At 41.2% G+C, this 20676-nt stretch overlaps 1 non-coding gene and 3 pseudogenes across 1 annotated transcript; all 4 read left to right on the top strand.

Annotated features, from left to right (window-relative positions):
- Nucleotides 1–11669: 11669 nt before the first annotated feature.
- Nucleotides 11670–13438, top strand: LOC149519501 (18S ribosomal RNA; annotated as a pseudogene).
- A 348-nt stretch (nt 13439–13786) lies between these two features.
- On the top strand, nt 13787–15086 carry LOC149519500 (18S ribosomal RNA; annotated as a pseudogene).
- A 290-nt stretch (nt 15087–15376) lies between these two features.
- On the top strand, nt 15377–15532 carry LOC149519499 (5.8S ribosomal RNA). Its single transcript, XR_016341257.1, has one exon. It is a non-coding gene; the product is annotated as a 5.8S ribosomal RNA (ribosomal RNA).
- A 231-nt stretch (nt 15533–15763) lies between these two features.
- On the top strand, nt 15764–19037 carry LOC149519498 (25S ribosomal RNA; annotated as a pseudogene).
- The last annotated feature ends 1639 nt before the right edge of the window (nt 19038–20676 follow it).

Below are 20676 nucleotides of genomic sequence, written 5' to 3'. Positions count from 1 at the left end.
TGCGAGGCACTTGTGTCCACCAGTGCACTCACCTTTTGACCCGTAACCATCATATCAACAAACATCAAGCCTTTTGGTTTGTAGCTCCCATTACTTTGGATAGTATTAAGCACCAACGACCCAAGATTTGCTACCCTTACCATTGGCTCCTCATCAAACTCTTTGTCTACAATAGCCAGCTTACCCTTTTATGGGCAGTTACAAGCTATGTAGCTCCTTCCACATCGATAGCATATGAGTGGTTCTCAATCCCCTTTTGCCATTCACTTCCCTGCTAATGGCTTCATTTTGCCATCTTTGTCCAAATGGTCTCAATCCCCATCCTTGGACTGCCAGTCACAATCCCTTCCCTTGGATTACTTCTCTTAGCCCCTCTTGTCCTTGCACTTTCCCTTCGGCTTGAAAGACTCAACTTGTTCAATGGTTTGAACTCCTCCAAGGACTCAGCAGTAATCATGGCTTTAGCCAAGTCATGAACTCCCTGCCTTTGTAGCTCGTGCTTCTATCATGGTCCTAATGTGAAGTCAAGAATCCTACATCAGTTAAGTACTAGAGTTGGTCTTGGGATATAAGGGTTCACACCTCTTCCTCCTTGTGAGGGGCCTTTTGTGGGACAAAACTATAAAGCCAAAAGGGCTAGAGTAGACAATACCTTACAAGGGTGTGAACCATAGTAAATAAGTTGATCTAAGACGCTAGATGAGTGCATAATTAGATCTTGAAGCCACATGGGCCTAGAGATTAAGTCTTGATCTGCGACAAGTGAAATCAAAGCCCACTTTATAAGGTACTAGAGATGTACCATAGAGGACAGTGGGACCTTATTAGAGTAGGGAAAGATGTCACAATCCTAAAGTGAAGTCAAGAATCCCACATCAGTTAAATACTAGAGTTGGTCTTGGGATATAAGGGTTCACACCTCTTCCTCCTTGTGAGGCACCTTTTGTGGGATAAAACTATGAGGCCAGAAGGGCCAAAGCAAACAATACCTCACAAGGGTGTGAATCATAGTAGGTAGGCTAATCTAGGACATCAGATGAGTGCATGCCCGGGTCTTAGAGCCACGTAAGGTTAGAGATTAAGTCTCAATCCATGGCACTTCACCCACAGCTTCAACCTATCCATGAAAGCAAATAGGCCTTCTATCTCACTCAGATCCAAAATCTAAAGCATTAGTTCAGAGAATTTTGGGACATAGTCCTTTATCTCCCCTTACTGGGTAAGCTTGCACAACTTCGCTTGGGCTTCATCATTGGCATACTTTAAGTAGAACTACTCTCTGAACTCTTTTCTAAACTTTGCCCAGGTTCCAATCATGGCACGCCATACCTCACATCATCACACTTGCACCTTCATCACAAGGCAACATTAGTAAGATACATTGATGTAGTGCTTACCTCGGTAGCCTCATTGTACATGCTGATAGCCTAGAAGTACTGCTTCATGCCCCATAAGTAGTTGTCTACTTCTTTGGTAGCCCTAGTCCCCTTGAACCCTTTAGGCTTGGGGATCTACACACGGGTCTTAAATGCTCTAGCAAACATGCCATTCCCTATGGCAGTTTTACACACAGCGAACTCACTCCTGAGCTCCTTTATCTCTTTACACATGGCCTTTATGCCATCATATATGGTCTCCACTTAGGTTTTCAAGGTCTTGTTCCTTTAGGTGATCACATCCAGGCCTTGATTGAGAGCAGCTTGTAACTTACCCTTGAGCTCTTCTTTCATGGAGTCTAGCGCTTTAATATGAGTCTCCACATCATCAAGCTTCTCCTTCATGTCACCCATGGTCACCTCTCCCTTGGACAACCTCCCATCCATGGTAGACCAGAGGTCTCTTGAACTAGCCTTCTTGCCTCTTCCGCACCCTTGCTCCTGGGCCTCTGGTTGTTAGCTAGCCACATCACTCTGGGAAGCCATCTCCTTGACTACGATCTAACCTACACACACAAAAACGTAGAACCAAAACTACTCTGATACCAACTGTCACAGGCTCTAACCTAAGACTCAAAATTCATGTAGCCTTAGGCTTGGAATCACCTCCTTCTAGCCTAAGTCAGCCTAGAACTAAAGTGTGCGAGCACTAGAACAATGGGAAGGATAGAACACACAAGTTTGAGAAAAACAAAAAAACAAGAGAATTGCTAGAATATGCTTTGTATTTTACTAAAGCAAAAGTGTAAGATGATGTGCAAAAGTGTAAGATGATGTATAAAAGAGGGTGAGGTGACCCTCTATTTATAGTTGAGGCCCCTAGCTACACTTATGGCTAAATCACTAGAATCAAGGAATTACAATCAATCAAGGATTACACATATTACATTAATACAGGATTCTATTTTCTGATTTTTTGGGTCAACCAAATCCTCTAGAAGGCTTCTATTGATCCTATGCACTTTTAGAAGATCTTGCTATGTGCTTCCTCTTTTGGGCCTTCCTGGATGTGGTGCAGGCATCATACAAGCCTAGCCTTGGGCATGCAAGCTGGCCTGTATGCTGTGCGGGTGATCTGGACTCCTCACCAAGGCCTAGTGTGTAAACCCCCACCAATGCTCCTAGTGCACCAACCTTAACCTCAAGTGCTTGAGCCTGTGCTCCTAGTGCTCTCGCCCAAGGCATGACATGTGCACCATGCACACCATAACTGGGCAGTAGGTGGGTCCAACCATATCTTCATATTTCTACCATGCCAAAGCCATTTTTATAGCTTGTAAATTCATATAAGTGCTCAGTAGCACCCACACATGGGCCTAACTTAATTTTGTCAAACATGAACACCATGCTTAAGCCTCTAAAATCTTGATCACTACCTATACCTTTGTTCTAGGCTAGCTTTCTACAACCTGGGCCTCCAGAAAGCCTCAAGGCCTATCCATCTAGCCATCAAACCTTGTTTTGCTAGAACTAGAATTACTCCTTGACTTATAGAAAACCTATGGGATTAGACTAGCTTGTGGACTATGATACATGCACATGCCTCAACCACCATCAAGATATGTTGACCTTTAGTCTTAGGTCATGCTTTGACCACCATTAAAACATGTTGGCCCTTTATGTGAGTAGTTTCCTTGAACACATTGGCACATGTTAGGCCACTTACCACACATAGGTATCCTAGGCTCGAGCTATGCACATAAATGCCACGATCAGGCAATAGGTGGGTTAAGGCACATCTTTATATTTCTACCATGCCAATGCAATTTTTATAGCTTGTAAATTCATATAAGCACTCACCAATGCCTATATCTATGCTTGGCTCAATTCTATTAAACCTAAACACCATACCTGAGCCTTTAGAGTCTTTATCACTACCTATACCACTATTTTAGGGTAGTTCCCCATAACTTGGGCCTCTAGTAGGCCTCAAGGCATGGTCTTTATGGCTGTCAAACCTTATCCTACTAGAACTAAAACTATTCCTTAACTCAAAAAGAACCCCTAGGCTTGGACCAGCTTATGGACTATGACACATCATATGCCTTGACCTCCATCGACATCGAAGGACCTTTAGTGAATGCACATGCCTTAACCACCATCAGGACTTGTTGGCCCTTTATCTCAACACATGCTTTGACCCCTATTGACACATGCTAGCCTTTGTGCACACAATTCCCTCAAACATAATCAACACATGCTGGCCTCACACCATGCGTAAGTATCCTAGGCCTAGGCCATGCACCATGTGCACCATGATTAGGCAATAGGTGGGTTCAAGCACATCATCATATTTTAGTTGTGCCAATGACATTTTTATGGCTTGCAAATTCATATAATGGTCCTTTAAGCCTTCATATGAAGTTTAGTGGCAAGATGACTCATTTTCTATTTTTCATAAATTTTTAAATTTTTCTCGATTTAGATTTTTTGAAATTTTTTTTAAAGGACTTTTGGCCCTAATTTTGGTATACATGATCTTTGTATTTTTATTGGCTTCCACACAAAAAATTTAGCTAAAAACTTGAAGTGTAGAAGATTTTTTGGCCATTTGAAAAAAGTGCCCCATATTTTAGACTCTTGAATGGCTACTAGCTGCAAACTTGTAAAAGCTCTTATGCTCTTTAAGAGGGTGTGAGTTGTCAAGGTTTCTTAGGGACATAAGGCCAATATAAGGGCCAAGTACCAACACCCATTGTATATAATGTGTGTACACGTCCCTGACCCCTACCTCTAATCGCTAAAACCTCTAATGCCACTGATCAAGTTCTCTAACGATGGTGCCCTTGGTAAAAAAAAGCTGAACCAGCACATGCCTAAGTCTAATATATACACTGTGGCCTAGAATCAAACTTTGACCAAGGCCTCAACCATCAATGGCACATACTGGTGCATGGTGTGGGCACATGCCTCGAACATCATTAGCATAAGTTAGCCTTCGGTATGGGCACTTACCTCAACCACCATCGACACAAGCTAGCAATAGGTATGGGCACTTGCCTTGACCATCATTGGCATATTTTGGCCCTTGGTGTGGGCACATACCTCAATCAGCATTGGTAGTAAATGGCCTTCAATGCAGGTAATTACCTTAAACACTATCAGCACATGCTGAGCTTTAGTGTCAGCACATGCCTTGACCACCATCAAAACCTACGAAATCTTGGTGTGAGATATGCTTGTTTGAAAAAAATGTCCCCATTTCAAATGCTCTAATATCTACTATAAGCATATCTATAAAATCTCTCATACTCTTTAAGAGTTGGTTGTCTGAGCCCCCCTTTCCCCTCTATGAGGGGTGTAGGTGTACATGATGGGCTTGTCATTGCATATATCCATGATAATGTCCTTGGGGAAAAATCTAGGCCATGCTTGCCTTCTTGTCATATTGTTTGGTGACTGGTTAGTTTAGTGACCTATAGGCACCTATGGCCTTGACCAGTTAACATGCATGTGAAAAAAGGGCTCGGTTGTGCTAACCTCAAGCCCGTGCCTGTGACACAAGCTAGGAGCTTAAGCTTAGCTGTCATGCAGCCTTAGGTGGGAAACTACCATCTGTATGCCTAAGTCAGCCTTTAAACCAACTTGGTGTCGTGCACTAATTGACTATGTCATGCACTTATGTTAGAACTCGACTAACCTCCTAAGAGTTTAGGAGAAAGTTAGGAAGGAAATGGTCAAGGCAAGAGTAGTTTATTTACTTGATTAGGTATGTACACTTACTATTTGAACACAGTCCCTATGTGTTCTCTACAAAGGCTTTTAAGGCCTATGTCCCTAATGCTCACACTTTTGCTTTGTTATGTTGTCACTTGGCTATGGTTTATGTACAAATGAGGAAAAGGCTCTCCTATTTATACTTGAGCCCCCTTGGTACTTATGGTTACAATGAATCCAAGTGTATGGCCTTTAAGAGCTTTTTACATAGTTTTATGGTGCCTACACTTCAACACGGTAAGCTAAGGCCTTTTTAGAGATATGCTGATTTCAAGCTCCCCATTAAGCACTTGGGTTTGGAAAAGCCCAAGCATTTTCACTCAATGCCCATACCTAGTGTGTTCCAGAGTCTTCTCTATTTAGGTGCCACTCTACCTATGGTTAGGGCCTTCTAAAGGCTTCTTCATCTATATGCTACAATGCCCGTCACTATGCCTATGCTTGGTCCTTCTGAAACCTTTGGTACTAGCGCACCTAGCCTACCTAAAGGCTTGTCTAACCCTTCCATGTTCTAGGCCTTTCTATGTCTAACTACCTGCACCATATCCTGGGCTGTTCTAAAACCTTTTAGCAAACAATCCTTATGCCTAACACCATGTAGCTCACCATAAGGGTACTCCTACACTCTAGCCTTGGCCTTGGCCCACACATTTGGGTAAAGTATGTGCCTTTAAGAACTTGGTCTTGAACCTACCTAAAGCTTCACCTCACCATCTTGAGCAAGTCCCGTCATGTGACCTTCTTGGTTGATGACTTATTCACGATCTGTGACATTCTTCCCCATTTGTTCTAGCAATGCCTTTGTTTCTAAAGGAATGCCAATCTTTCACCACACTTGCATGTTAGATCAATGTTTGCCTTTTATCCCAATGGCTTTTGGCACCTAATCATGATCATCTTTTTCTATTACCTTGACACTGATGTGTCTATTATTAAACTAACTTTTTCCTTAGAGTCACCCACTATGCACTTTGATAAAAAGGGTCTAGTTGATCTCTTTAGTTTGACTGGTGGCTTTCTATGTCCACACTCCACTAATCCTATTAGCTTGATTGGTGGCTCTTTGTAGCCACACCATTATCACCTTTATCAAGAACTCGAAAGATTTGCTCCTTTTAGCTCAATCAAATAGCACTGAGCCTCAACACACCATTGGAGTCTTTAAAGTGCTGATTGTAACCATTATTCTTGCCATTAGACTCCTTATAAGTCTTTACAATGGCTACAAGCTTCTTCTATTATAGGCAATCTCTAGGCCTATGTGATTTTAAACACAAAAAGTATGTAAACGTAATGGCTTTCTTATTTTTTTCCTTGTTAGACTCCTCGACCCTTTCCTTACGATAATAAAGCTTCTCCTCAACCTCATCTTTTGATGAAGAGTGATTACTCTTATCTCCCCCACTTAAGCTGTTGTCCCTAGTCTCAGGAAACTTGGTGCATTCATACTCAACCAATGATTTAGAAATTACAATTGCCTAACTCAAGTCTTGGACCCTATGCCACTTTAACTCGATTCTTGCCCATGGCTTTAACCTATCAAGGAAGTAGAACAAGGCTTCTTGCTCACCCATGTTGGGAACCGTAAGTGACAATTTTAAGAACTTCTGACAATAGTCTTACAGTCTTTCCATTTGAATGAGCCGATGAAACTTCACCCAAGCTTCTTTTTCTCATACTTTAGTTTAAACTGTCTCATTAGCTCCCTCACAAATTGATCCCATATGGTGTTGCAGTCTCCCCTTACTGCATGCTATTACACCTCTGATAGCACTATAAGAGGGCCACATCAATTAAGTTCATGGCAATAGTGCTTACCTTAGCCTCTTCTGTTATACCAGCCACTCAAAAGTACTACTTTATGCTCCACATAAAGTTGTTGACTTCTTTGGCTGAGTGACTTTTCTCGAATGGCTTTGGCTCATGCACTTTCATTGTAGGTTTGGTAGCTCGAAATGCAACAAACTCCAGCCCAAGTTGCTCTATTTCTTCCTGTAAGGCTGCCACTTGAGCCTCTAGAGCTTCATTATACTGTGTTAGCACTTCTATCTTTAGAGTCAAGGCATCATGCATCTCTTCTTTGAGCTCTTTCTATATCAAGTCTAACTCTTGGATGCAATCTTCAATGTCCTTGAACTAATCCATCAAATCTCCCATGGCACATTTTACCAACTAAAAGTCCATGGATGACAATAGATCCTTCGAACTAGCCTTTCTCCTTTTGTTATGGGTGGGGAACCCTTTTGCACTTTACTAGTGCACTTCACCTGAAGGTTACTAGCCATGCTTTGGCACATGCACCACAATTGCAAAGCTCAGACTAAGGATTTTCCACAATTTCATTAAGAGCACTCAAGTGTTTTCGTGCCCTATTCTTAGCACCAACAGCCAACAATCACCCATAAAACACTTCCCATTACAAGTCTATAGCATAATTGACACACTAACACTCAAGCTGTGCATGCACTAGAACTAACACCAACACTGATTGTAACCAAGGTTTGAAACCTACTTTAATACCAATTCCAATTAGAATTGGCTTGATACCAATTGTCATAGGCTAAGAGCTTAAGCCTAGCAACCATGCGACCTTAGGTAGGAAACTATCATCCATGTGCCTAAGTCAACCTTTAAAAGGACTCGGTGCCATGCACAAACCAACTGTGTTATGCACTTGTGCTAGAACTTGACTAACCTTTTAAGAGTTTAGGAGAAAACTACGAAAAAAATGGTTAAGGCAAGACTAGTTTATTTATTTAATAGGGTATGTTAGTCCCTATGTGTTCTCTATAAAGGCTCTTAAAGCTTAAGTCCCTAATGTTCACACTCATGCTTCCATATGTTTTCATTTAGTTATGGCTTTTGTATAAATGAAAGGGAGGCTCTACTATTTATACTTGAGCCCTATTGGTACTTATGGTTACAATGAATCAAACTATATGGCCATTGAGGCCCTTCTAGACAGTTCTAGGGTGACCAGGCTCTAACAAGGTCGACTAAGGCCTTTCTAGAGATATGCTAGTCTTAGGATCCCTACAGAGCCCCTAAGTTTGGAAGAGTTCAGCACTTCCAATGAGTGCCTGCACCAAATGGGTTCCAAAGTCTTTTCCATCTGAGTGCCACTTTACCTATAGCTAGGGTCTTCTAAAGGCTTATTTGTCTAGGTGCTATAGTGCCTATCCATGTGCCCATGCCTAGCCCTTCTGAAACCTTTGGTGCCCATGCACTTGGTCTACCTCCAGGCTTCTCTAAACACTTCCATACCTACATGCATAGCCCATCTCTAGGTGGTTCTAGGGTTTTTTGTACCTAACTACTTGTCTTACATCCCGGGGTATTCTAAAACCTTCTAGTAAGTAGTTTTTATACCTAACACCTTGTAGCTCACTATGAGTGTACTCTTACACTCTAGCCCTAGCCTTAGCCTGCACACTTGGGTAAAATATGTGCCTTTAGGACCTTGGTCTCAATCTTTCCTAGCGCTTTGCTTGCACCATCTCGAGCAAGTCCTATAATATAACCTTTTTAGTCTAGAACTCATGTACGATCTATAATATTCTTTCCCACTTGTGCTAGTAATGCCCTTGTTGCTAAAGGAATGTTAATCCTCCATCGTACATGCACATTAGTTCATTGTTTGTCTCTTATCTCGATGGTCATTGGCACCTAATCATGATCATCCCTTTCTCTTACCTTAATAGTGACAGTTTGTTACCAAACCAATTTTTGCTTGAGTCACCCCTATACACTTTAATGAAAGGGTTTGCCTAATCTTTTTAGTTCAACTAGTGGCTCTTCATGACCACACTCTACTAATCTTATTTGGCTTGACTGGTGGCTTTCCGTAGCCACACCATTATCACCTTCATCGAGAGCTTGAGAAGTTCGCTCCTCTTGGTTCATCCGAATAGCACCAAGCCTTAACACACCATTAGAGTCTTCAACGTGCTAATTGCTACCATTATTCTTGCCATTAAACTCCTTATAAGTCTCCACAATGGCTACAAGCTTCTTCTATTATGGGCAATCCCTAGGTATATGTGATCCTGAACATAAGAAGCAGCTAAAGGTAATAGCCTTCTTACCTTTGTCCTTGTTAGGCTCCTCGACCCTTCCATTGTGATGTTGTGGCTTCTTCTAACCTCATCCTCTAATAAAAAGCAGTTACTCTTGTCTCCCCTACTTAAGCTACTGCCCCTAGGCTTAAGGAACTTGCTATGTTGATACTTAACCAACGATTTGGCAACTATAATTGCCTAACTCAAGTTTTGGACCTTATGCTACTTTAGCTCAATTTTTGTCCACGACTTTAACCAATCAAAAAAGTAGAACAAGGCTTCTTGCTTGGCTATGCTAGGAACCATAAGTGATAGTTTCAAGAACTCTTTATAATAGTCTCACACTCTTCCCTTTTGAGTGAGTTAGTGAAGCTTTGCCTGAGCTTTTTCTTTTGCATACTCTAGCTTAAACTGTCTTATTAGTTCCCTCACAAATAGATCCCATGTGGTGATTGTAGTGTACCCTTGCTGCATGTTATTGTACCTTTGATGCCACCACAATAAGGCCACATTAATTAAGTACATGGTAGCATGCTTGCCATTGCTTTCTTCACTACACTAACCACTAGGAAGTACTACCCCATGGCCCACATGAAGTTGTCAACTTCTTTAGCTGAATGACTTCTCATGAATGGCTTTGGGTTAGGACTTTCACCCTAAGTCCTAAACCCTTGTTTGTAACTATGCAACTTGAAATGCAACAAACTCCTACTTGAGTTACTCTAGTTCTTCTCATAAGGCTACCACTTGAACCTTTAGAGCTTCATTATGTTGGGTAAGCAATTCTATCTTTTGAGTTAAGACACTGTGCATCTCTTTTTTAAGTTTTTCCTATGCCAAGTCTAACTGTTGGATGTAATCCTCAATGTCTTTAAATTGATCCTTCAAATCTCCCATGGCTAACTTTCATTTTGCCAACCGAGAGGACATGGATAATAATAGATCCTTTGAACCACTCTTTTTCTCCTTGCTTATGGGTGGGTTACCCTCTTGAACTTCATTCATGCACTCTACTTGAAAGTTACTGGCCATGCTTTTTCATACGCACCATAATTACAAAGCTTAAACTAAGGATTTCCCATAATTTACTTAGGAGCACTCACACATATTTATGCCCCACTCTTGGCATCGACAACTAGCAATCACCCACACAATACTTCCCACTGCAAGTTTACAGCACAACTGACACATTAACACACAAGCTACCTGTGCATTCAAACTGACACTGACACTAATCGTAACCAAGGTTTGAAACTTACTTTGATACCAACTCTAGTTAGAAATAGCACTAATACCAACTATCATGGGCTAGGAGCTTAAGCCTAGCTACCATGCAACCTTAGGTGGGAAACTACCATTTGTATGACTAAGTTAATCTTTAAACCAACTAGGTGCCATGCACTAATCGATTATTTAGTTCACTTGTGCTGAAACTCAACTAATCTCCTAGGAGTTTAGGAAAAAGCTAGAAAGGAAATGGTTAAGGCAATAGTAGTTTATTGACTTGATGGGATATGTACACTTACTCTTGGAACACAGCCCCTTATGTGTTCTCTACAAAGGCTTTCAAGGCCTATGTCGCTAATGCTTACATTCTTGCTTCTCTATGTTTTCACTTGGTTATGGCTTATGTACAAATGAGGGGGAGGTTCTCCTATTTATACTTGAGCCCCTTTGGTACTTATGGTTATAATGAATCCAAATGTATGGCCATTAAGGGCTTTTTAGATAGTTCTAAGGTTTCCAAGCTTTAACAAAGTCAGCTAAGGCCTTTCTAGAGATATACTGGTTTTAGGCTACCTACCAAGCCTTTGGGTCTGGATGATTCAGGGCACTTTTGGTAAGTGCCCACACCTAATGGGTTCTAAAGTTTTCTCCATCTAAGTGCCACTCTACTCATAGTTAGGGTCTTCTAGAGGCTTTTTCTTTGGGTGTTACAGTGCCTATCACTATGATCATGCCCGGCCCATCTGGAACCTTCAATGCCCACACACCTGGCCTACCTTTAGGCTTTCTAGGCACTTTCATGCCTGTGTATATGGCCTATCTCTAGATGGTTCTAGGCCTTTCTATGTCTGACTACTTGTGCCACATCCTAGGGTGCTCTTGAGCCTTCTAACAAGTAGTCCTCATGCCTAGCATTGTGCAACTTACCATGAGTTTACTCCTACACTCTAGCCTTGGCCTTGGTCTGCACACTTGGCTAAAATATGTGTCTTTAAGACCTTGGTCTCAATCCTTCCTAGTGATTCACCTGCATCATCTCTAGCAAGTCCCGACCATGACCCTCTTGGTCTGGGACTTATACACAGTCTGTGACATCTGTGGCTGATACTACCCCAGACCCCAAACCAAGTCCCTAAATTAGGCAACAACTCCCTAGGATGGTGCAAGCAGAAGTTGTTATCTCAATCTTGGTCTTGCTAAGTCTCTCAAGTATTTGGTAATCTAGTGATCCTTTCTCATCGACCGTAAGAATGCCTTGGCTAGGCCAAGCCCATGCATGTAGCCAATGTTGTCTCTGTTAGTGCATTGAGGCCCATGCAGTGTTAACATCCTAAAAGAATGCTATGTGGTTGATCCTGCCAGTGTCAAAAGCTTGACTCAAATGACCATAGTAATTCTAGAGTTAATACGTGCAACAAACCCCAACTTCTAAAAGGGATGCATTTATTAGATAAAAGGTTGATGCGAGCTTTGACCATTGCTTTAATGATTCATAGTAACTCAACAAATCACGCGACCTTTATGCCGGTGACGCATCATTCAAATTTCTACCATATCAACTTTTGATGGTAGGATAGTGGCCTACCATGATGGTGAAGGGTAACAGAGAATTAGGGTTCAATTTCGAAAAGAGATCTTAAGAAATGACTAGCAAATCCAAAGAAGGTAGCAAGTGTTAAAATTATCCAATCTTGACATAGGGTGGTAGTCAAAAGAAATAACAATATCGGGCTTTATGAGTTTGGTAATTGAAATAAGTACAATATAAATTCTTTAATAAGGATCCATTAGAGGGCAAGTCTGGTGCTAGTAGCTATGGTAATACCAATTTTAATGGGATATATTTAAGTTGTTGCAGTTAAAAAGCTCATGGTCAAAATTAGGGTTGGGTCATTTGGTATGCCCATGGTGAGCATCGATCTACTCATCCCTCTACTAGAGACGTGCTCCTAGCCTTAACCAATTGATCATTCCTCTAGTGCTATTATTTTGAAAAAATTAGAGTGCTCAAAGTAGGCCTATGCTTGTATACATTAGCATAAGATAACATCATAGGATTTCTATCCTATTGTGGTGGCCTTTGAGATCAAAGTAATGATTAACAAGGACAGTCGAAGGCATTCGTATTTCATAGTCAGAGGTGAAATTTTTGGATTTATGAAAGATGAACAATTGTGAAAGCATATACCAAGGATGTTTTCATTAATCAAGAATGAAAGTTTCAAGCTTGAAGATGATCAAATATCATCCTAGTCTCAACCATAAATGTGTCGACCAAGGATCGATGGATGTTACTTTCAGGACTTCGTCAGCACCTTATGAGAAATCAAAGTCTTTGGGTTCTAGAGGGAGTATGGTTACAAGGCTAAAACTTAAAGGAATTGATGGAAGGGCACCACAAAGAGTGCAACCTATGGCTTAATTTAACTCAATATAGGGAAACTTACCAGGTCTAGACATAGTAAAGATTGATAAACTGAGAGCTCTTTCTTGATTCTATGAGAGGTGGTGCATGGTAGTTCTTAGTTGGTGGATTGATTTGTCTAGTTAAATCCATTAACGAACAGGACCTCAGCATGTTAACTAGCTACATGGAGGTGATCCTTTGTGGATAGTTTCTTAGAGGGACTATGGTTACTTAAGCTAAGAAAGTTTGAGGTAATAATAGGTTTGTGATGCCCTTAGATGTTCTGCGTTGCACGTGTGCTACACTGATGTATTCAATGAGTCTACAACCTTAGCTAACAGGTTTGAGTAATTTTTGAAATTTCATCATGCTGGGGATAGTAAGTACAAGTCAACAACTTATGTTGACTACATCCTTGCCCTTTTTACACACTGCCCATCCTACTAATTGAATATCTAGTGAAGTGTTTGGATCATGGTGACGTGGATGGTTTGCTACCTATGACATCATGGGAAGTCCACTGAACCTTATCATTTAGAGGAAAGAAAAGTTGTAACAATGTTTTTGTAGGTGAACTTGGGGAAGGATCATTATCGAAACTTGCTCAACGAATGACCCACAAATGTGTTAATGAAGCACTGAGAGGCCAAGCATGCCTTCATGCCCTGAGCCTTTTCTAGCCCTGAGCGTGTGCGATGATCAATTTGTTTTGCCTCTCAAGTGGGAAAAATGATTGGTATCATTGTCTGTGGCCAAATAATGAGCCCTCGATGCATATCGCACTAACGAACTAGAATGAAAAAGAGAGCGCGTGATGTTGCTATCCCTTTCGCAGTGTGTTCGTAAGTGGCACCGTGACTCCTTTTGCATGGAAAACCAAAATGACTCTCCGCAATATATATCTCGGGTCTCTTATTGATGAAAAACGTAGCAAAATGTTATACTTGGTGAGAATTGCAAAATCCCATGTGTAGAAAAATTCTTGTATTTTTGTTGGCATCCACAAAAACATTTAGCTAAAAAATCAGTGTAGAAGATTTTATGGTCATTTGAAAAAAGTGTCCCCATTTCAGACACTTAAATGGCTACTGATTGTGAATCGTAAAAGCTTTTATGCTCATTAAAAGGGTGTGAGTTATTGAGGTTCATTGGGGGATAGGGGGCTAATATAAGGGCCAAGGACCAGCACCCACCACACATCATGTGCGCACACCCCCTGGCCCTCCACCTCTAATCATTGAAACCCCCATTGCCATTATTCAGTTCTTTGATGATGCTATGGCAATTGGAGTAATGATTAATAGGGATAGTCAAGGACATTCGTATTTCATAGTCAAAGGTGAAATTCTTGGATTTATGAAAGATGAACAACTATGAAAGCATTTGCCAAGGATGTTTTCATTAATCAAGAATGGAAGTTGAAGGCTCAAAGACAATTACATACTATCTTAGTCTTAACCATAAACGATGCCAACCAAGGATCAATGGATGTTACTTTTAAGACTCCTCTAGCACCTTATAAGAATCAAAGTCTTTGGATTTCAGGTGGAGTATGGTCATAAGGCTGAAACTTAAAGGAATTGATGAAAAGGCACCACTAATAGTGGAGCCTACGGCTTAATTTGACTCAACACATGGAAACTTACCAAGTCTAGACATACAAAGGATTGATAGATTCAGAGCTCTTTTTTTATTCTATAGGTGGTAGTGCATGGTCATTCTTAGTTGGTGGAGCGATTTGTTTAGTTAATTCAATTAATGAACAAGACCTTAGCCTACTAATTAGCTATGTGAAGGTGAACCTCCATGGCTAGCTTCTTAGAATGACTATGGCCTTTCAGGCTAAGGAAGTTTAAGGCAATAATAAGTCTATGATACCCTTAGATATTTTAGGCCACACACATAATACACTAATGTATTCAATGTATCTATAGCCTTGGTTGATAGGGCTGGTTAATCTTTGAAATTTCAACATGATAGGGATAGATCATTGCCATTGTTAGTCTTCAATAAGGAATTCCTAGTAAGCGTGATTTATCAACTTGTATTAACTGCATCCCTAACCTTTGTACACACCACCTGTCGCTCCTACCAATTGAATGGTCCTCGAAGTATTCAAATCATGGCAACATGGATGGTTTACTGCCTGCGACACATTAAGAAGTCCACTAAACTTTATCGTTTAGAGGAAGAAGAAGTCATAACAAGGTTTTCTTAGGTGAACTTGTGGAAGGATCATTGTTGAAACTTGTTTAATGAATGACACGTGAATATGTTAACAAAACATCGATGGGGTGATGTTGCCTTTATGCTCCAAGGCTTTTTCGATTATAGGTGTGCACAATGGTCACTTTTTTTTGCTTGTCAGGTGAATGAAACAATCAGTGTCATCACTTGTGGTCGAATAATGAATCCCTAGCATGAATTACACCAAGGGATCGAAATGAAAAAAAGCGTGTGTGCCATTGTCATCGGTTCACATTACATGTATGGGTGGCACCGTGACTCCTTTTGTCATGAAAAACCAAAATGACTCTCAACAATGGATATCTCGACTCTCGCTTCGATGAAGAACATAGTGAAATATGATACTTGGTGTGAATTGTAGAATCCTATGAGCCATCAAGCCTTTGAATGCAAGTTTAACCCCAAGCCATTAGGCTAGGGGCCTGATTGCCTGCGTGTCATGCATCATCACCCCCTCTAACCCCCCACCCATTGGGCTTTGAGCAAGGGGTAAAAGATGGCCTCTTATGATCTTGTCAGTTGTCATTGGCCCAAAAATGAGTCCCTAGTAATGATAGTGTTGTGACCATTACTGGTAAAGCTCCCAGCATGCATTGTCTCTAGTGACGAGCATTTATTGTCCATCTAAACCCCATCAGACCTCTCGCATCACTCAATCAATGCATGCATTGTGACCCTAGGTCAGGCAAGATTACTCTTTGAGTTTAAGCATATCAATAAGTAGAGGAAAAGAAACTTACCAAGATTCCCCTAGTAACGATGAGCGAATTGGGAAAAGCCTAACTTGATAATTGGTCACCTTTGATGTCCAAATTGTAGTCTAGAGAAGCATCTTTAATGGTGGACTGGGCCCAATCCACTAGAAAGAGGTACTGGTGAAAGCCCCATTATGCCTAGACCCTATCACACCATGAGGCGCTATCTACGAGTCAAGTTGTTCAGGAATGTAGCCCTAATCAGGTAGTAAATTCTATCCAAGGCTGAATACAAGGAAGAGACCAATAATGAACAAGTATCGTGAGAGAAAGATGAAAAGGACTTTAAAAAAAGAGTCAAAAAGTGCATGAAATTATCGGTAGAGAAGTAGATGAAGGCTAAGGATGCATCTCAATTAGATGTGAAATGGCGAGAGTTAGTCCACCAATCGACTTGGGGCATGGATCGATGCAGATCATGGCAATGGCCCAAGCTCGAGCTTTTTATATGCCTACAGAGACATTATCGCCACTATCATGGAATGCAACACATGCCATCTAGATGTGTGTCAGCCCATATGTGCTTTTAGGGTCAACCTATAGGCTTCCCATTTGGCCCATCTTGAAACACAAACCAAGGAGTCTAACATGTGTAAGTGAATGAGCTAGAAAAACCATAAGGTGCAAGGAAACTAATTGGTAAGATCCCTTACAAGTGCACTACTAACCAACCTTGATCTTTTGAATTACGCCTAAATGAGGCAGAGGCAGAGGAAACTCTGGTGGAGGCCCACAGCAATGCTAACATGCAAATCATTCGTCTGTCTTAGGTATAGGGTGAAAAACTAATTGAAATGTCTAGTAGCTAGCTCCCTCTAAAGTTTCTCTCAAGATAGCTAAAGCCCTTAGCAAGTTGTATCAAGTAAAGCCAATGATTAGAGGCATCGGAGGTGCAACACCCTTGACCTATTCTCAAACTTTAAATAGGTAAGAGGGTGAGGCTACATCATGGAGCCGTTCCATGGAATCATGAGCTCCAAGCGAGCCATTTTGTTAAGTAGAACTGGTGATGCAGGATGAACTAGAAGTTAGGTTACGATGCCTAACAACATGCTAACCTAGAACCCAAAAAGGGTGTTGGTCAATTGAGACAATAAGAGAGTGGTAATAAAAGTCAAAATCCACTAAGGAGTGTGTAATAACTCACCTGCTAAATCAACTAGCCCTAAAAATGGATAGTGTTAAGCACACAACCTATATATGGCTATTAGGGCAAGGGCTAAGCCTTAATGAATAGCAAGGTGTGGGGGCACCGTAAAACCCAAAGCATGAGCAGAGCAACCATTAGTATAGATCTTGGTGGTAGTAGCAAATATTCAAATAAGAACTTTAAAGGCTAAAGAAGGGAAAGGTTCTATGTGAATAGCACTTGCACATGGGTTAGTCAATCCTAAAAGATGGGGAAAGTTCATCCGATAGCACGTCTAGCACAAGCTTTAAAAGGGAATCAAGCCAAAATTCTTAAACCAAGATGCGGTGACTAATGGCAATGTTAAGGACTCTGAAGATATTGGTGGGGGCCTCAGGAAGAGTTATCTTTTTTATTTAATGGCCTGTCCACCTTGGAAATGGCTTAACCAAAGGTAGGGTCCAACAACCAAAAGAGTACTACACGTTGCATGGTGTCTAATGTGCCCCTGGTGACCTTTGAAAATCCAAAGGACCAACTATCATCCATGCCCAGTCATACTCATAACTGCATCAGGTCTCTAAAGTGAGTAGCCTCTGGTCGATGAACCAATATAGGTAAAAGATGTCGGTAAAATGGATTTGTAACCTTAGAAAAAGGGTTGGCTCTGAAGGCTAGGCATGGGGGTCCCAATCTTGAACCCATCGGCTACTGGTGCACTACTCGAGCTACTCTTACAATGAGAATGGGTCATCACATGCCTGCTAAGGGATGGATTAGAATGGCTCCCTTAGGGGTCTTTCCTATATGACGAATAGTTGGCGCAAAATTGTTATGGACAAGGGGAATCCAACTATTTAATTAAAACAAAAGCATTGCAATGGTCCCTACGGATGCTCACTCAATGTGATTTTTGCCCAGTGCTCTGAATGTCAAAATGAAGAAATTCAACCAAGTACAGGTAAATAGTGGGAGTAACTATGACTCTCTTAGGGTAACCAAATGCCTCATCATATAATTAATGACATGCATGAGTGGATTAACAAGATTCCCACTATCCCTATCTACTATCCAACAAAACCACAACCACGGGAATGAGCTTGGTAGAGTCCAACTTTGTGAAATGACTTGAAAGGTATAGGATAAGTGGGAGCCCTTGGGCAAAATTGAAATATCATAACTTTTAACATTATTTTACTTATTCCATGAATCAAAGGTGGGGCATAACCCCTTCTTTTGGAACCAAAACTGCCCTTGGTCGATTAATCCAAGCAAAAAACCTTGTTAGGTGGGGAGTTTGGCTAAGGCAGCACATTTGTTAAAAGATAATGCAGGTGTCCTAAGATGAGCTCAACAAGAATAAAAATCTTGTGTGGAACAAAAGGGTAAAAGCTCATTTGATTCTATTTTCCAGTATGAATACGAATTATGAAAGTGTGGCCTATCGATCCTTTAAACCTTTAAAATTTGAAGCTAGAAGTGTTTGAAAAGTTACCAGAGGGATAATTAGCTTATGATAACCAAGCATTCATAGAGACATTGCTTTTTGATTCTTTGATGTTGGCTCTTCCTATCATTTTGAAGTAGAATTCACCAAGTGCTAGATTGTTCACCCACCACTAGGAAACACGAGCTAAGTTTAAACTACCATGAGACAGGTTAGTTTTACCCTACTGATGGTAGCGTCACACCTAGTATGAGAGGAACCATTGATTTGCACAATTGGTCATCATGTTTGGTTGAAAAGTTAGTAGTGTGAAGCTACCATGCACTAGATTATGACTGAAAACCTCTAAGTCAGAATCCAGGCTAGAAATAATGCACACACCCATCGCTCGATTGCCAACCTATAGTAGGGGCCTATGGCCTTCAATGGCACATGTCATAGGTGTAGCCCTTATGGTGGACAAGCCACACGGGCCTCCTTAGGGCTCAATTCCCATCGAGTGGTGGGTAAAATCCTTTACAGATGGCTTAAATGTGTGACAAGGTATTGTAAGTGGTAGAGTGGCCTTGCTACCATGATCCACTAAGATTCAACCTTTCATCACTTCGATTCATCCCTCCCCCACTTCACACCCACTAAAGTCCACTCATTTCATTTTTTTACACTGCATACCTTTGGGGTTGGGGATGAATGGTGTTCTCTATTGCAATCGATTTGGCTGGGCGATGACATCCCTCCCTTATGAGTCCAAGTAAACAACAACCAAATACCTTTGGTATTTGTTACAGGGAAGGGCTTGCCCTTGGTACAGGCACTTGCCTCGAACTCCATCAGCACATACTAGCCTTTAGTGCAAGTTGTTGCCTCAAACACCATTGATAACATCTAGCCCTTGGTTGGTGTAGGCAATCGCATCAAACATAATCGACAGATGCTAGCCTATTGTTGCCTTAGACACCATATACAGATGCTAACACCATGGTGCGGGATGTTGAATCAGACACCATTGCCAGATGCTGGCACTTTATGTGAGCACTTACTTTAACCATCATCGGTGCAAATAGGGCCTTGGTGTAGGTTGTTGCCTTGAACATGTCTTTGGTAGATGTTGGCACTTGGTATGGAATGTGTATCATGACCCTCCCACCTAAGGCACTTGTTTGCCCCTCGATCACCATCAGCACCAAATAGTGCTCGGAGTATATGTCACGGGTGGTCTTAAGCCAAACCCCGTGTGACCTTATTTATGGAATTGACTCCATTTGCTAGAGGTGTAAATGATACATTAGTACTCACTAGCTATTTGGGTCCAACTCAAATAAAATTCAAATTTGGCTTGGTTATTATCGAGTCAAGCTCGAACTTGAGTAGCTAGACTTATCGATCGAGCCAAGTTCGATCATTCTTATTCCTAACTTGAGTAGCTCACGAGCCTAATTGATCTTTTATATTTTAATATATTTTAATTATTTTAATTAATAAAATATCTTGAACTCGAGTTTGAGCTTAAGCATAGCTAATTAAGCTCTTGTCAAATAAAAAAATCAAGCCTAATCGAGCAAGCTCGAGTAGCTTAAATTCTATCTTAAGTCAAAATTGAGCTAAAAAATAAAACTCAATCGAGTTTGAGCTTCAAAATTTGAGTCAAGCTCGAATCAAGTTTTGAACTTTGAATTTTGAGTCAAGCTTAAGCTCAAGCTTAATGCTATATTAGTTTAAACTCGATCGATTACATCTTATTATCTACCTAAGTCAGCATACTAAACTCAAGTGCTTAGCATAATTCCAGCTTGTTAAAGATTATGCTACAGTACTGGGCCTTCTGGAAGCCCACAAATACTGATCCTCCTAAGACTGTGTTTAGGTGTGTTTGTACCTTGGTCTGACCATGCACCTGTACCTAGGTCTGATTGTGTGTCTGTGCATCACTCACCAGCTCTTGCACCTTGGCTTGGCTCAATTTTGTCAAACTTGAATACTATGCCTAAGCCTCAAGAATCTTGATCATTACCCATACCACTGTTTTGGGCTAGTTCCTAATAACCTGGGCCTCCAATAGGCCTCAAGGCTTAGTCCCTGTAGATGTCAGACCCTATCCCACTAGAACTGGAATTACTTCTAGACTCGAAGAAAACCCCTAGGCCTAGACCAGCTTATGGATCGTAACACATGCATAAGCCTTGACCACCTTCAGGACATGTGGGCTAGTGGACTTGGCACATGCTATCCCTTTATGCGACCAATTCCCTCGAA

Source organism: Durio zibethinus, chromosome 3, assembly GCF_047325235.1.
Source record: "Durio zibethinus cultivar Kanyao isolate XHJ-2024 chromosome 3, ASM4732523v1, whole genome shotgun sequence".
Taxonomy (NCBI): domain Eukaryota; kingdom Viridiplantae; phylum Streptophyta; class Magnoliopsida; order Malvales; family Malvaceae; genus Durio; species Durio zibethinus.
Note: the sequence above shows the minus strand (reverse complement) of the source record. Positions and strands in the feature narration are given on the sequence as shown.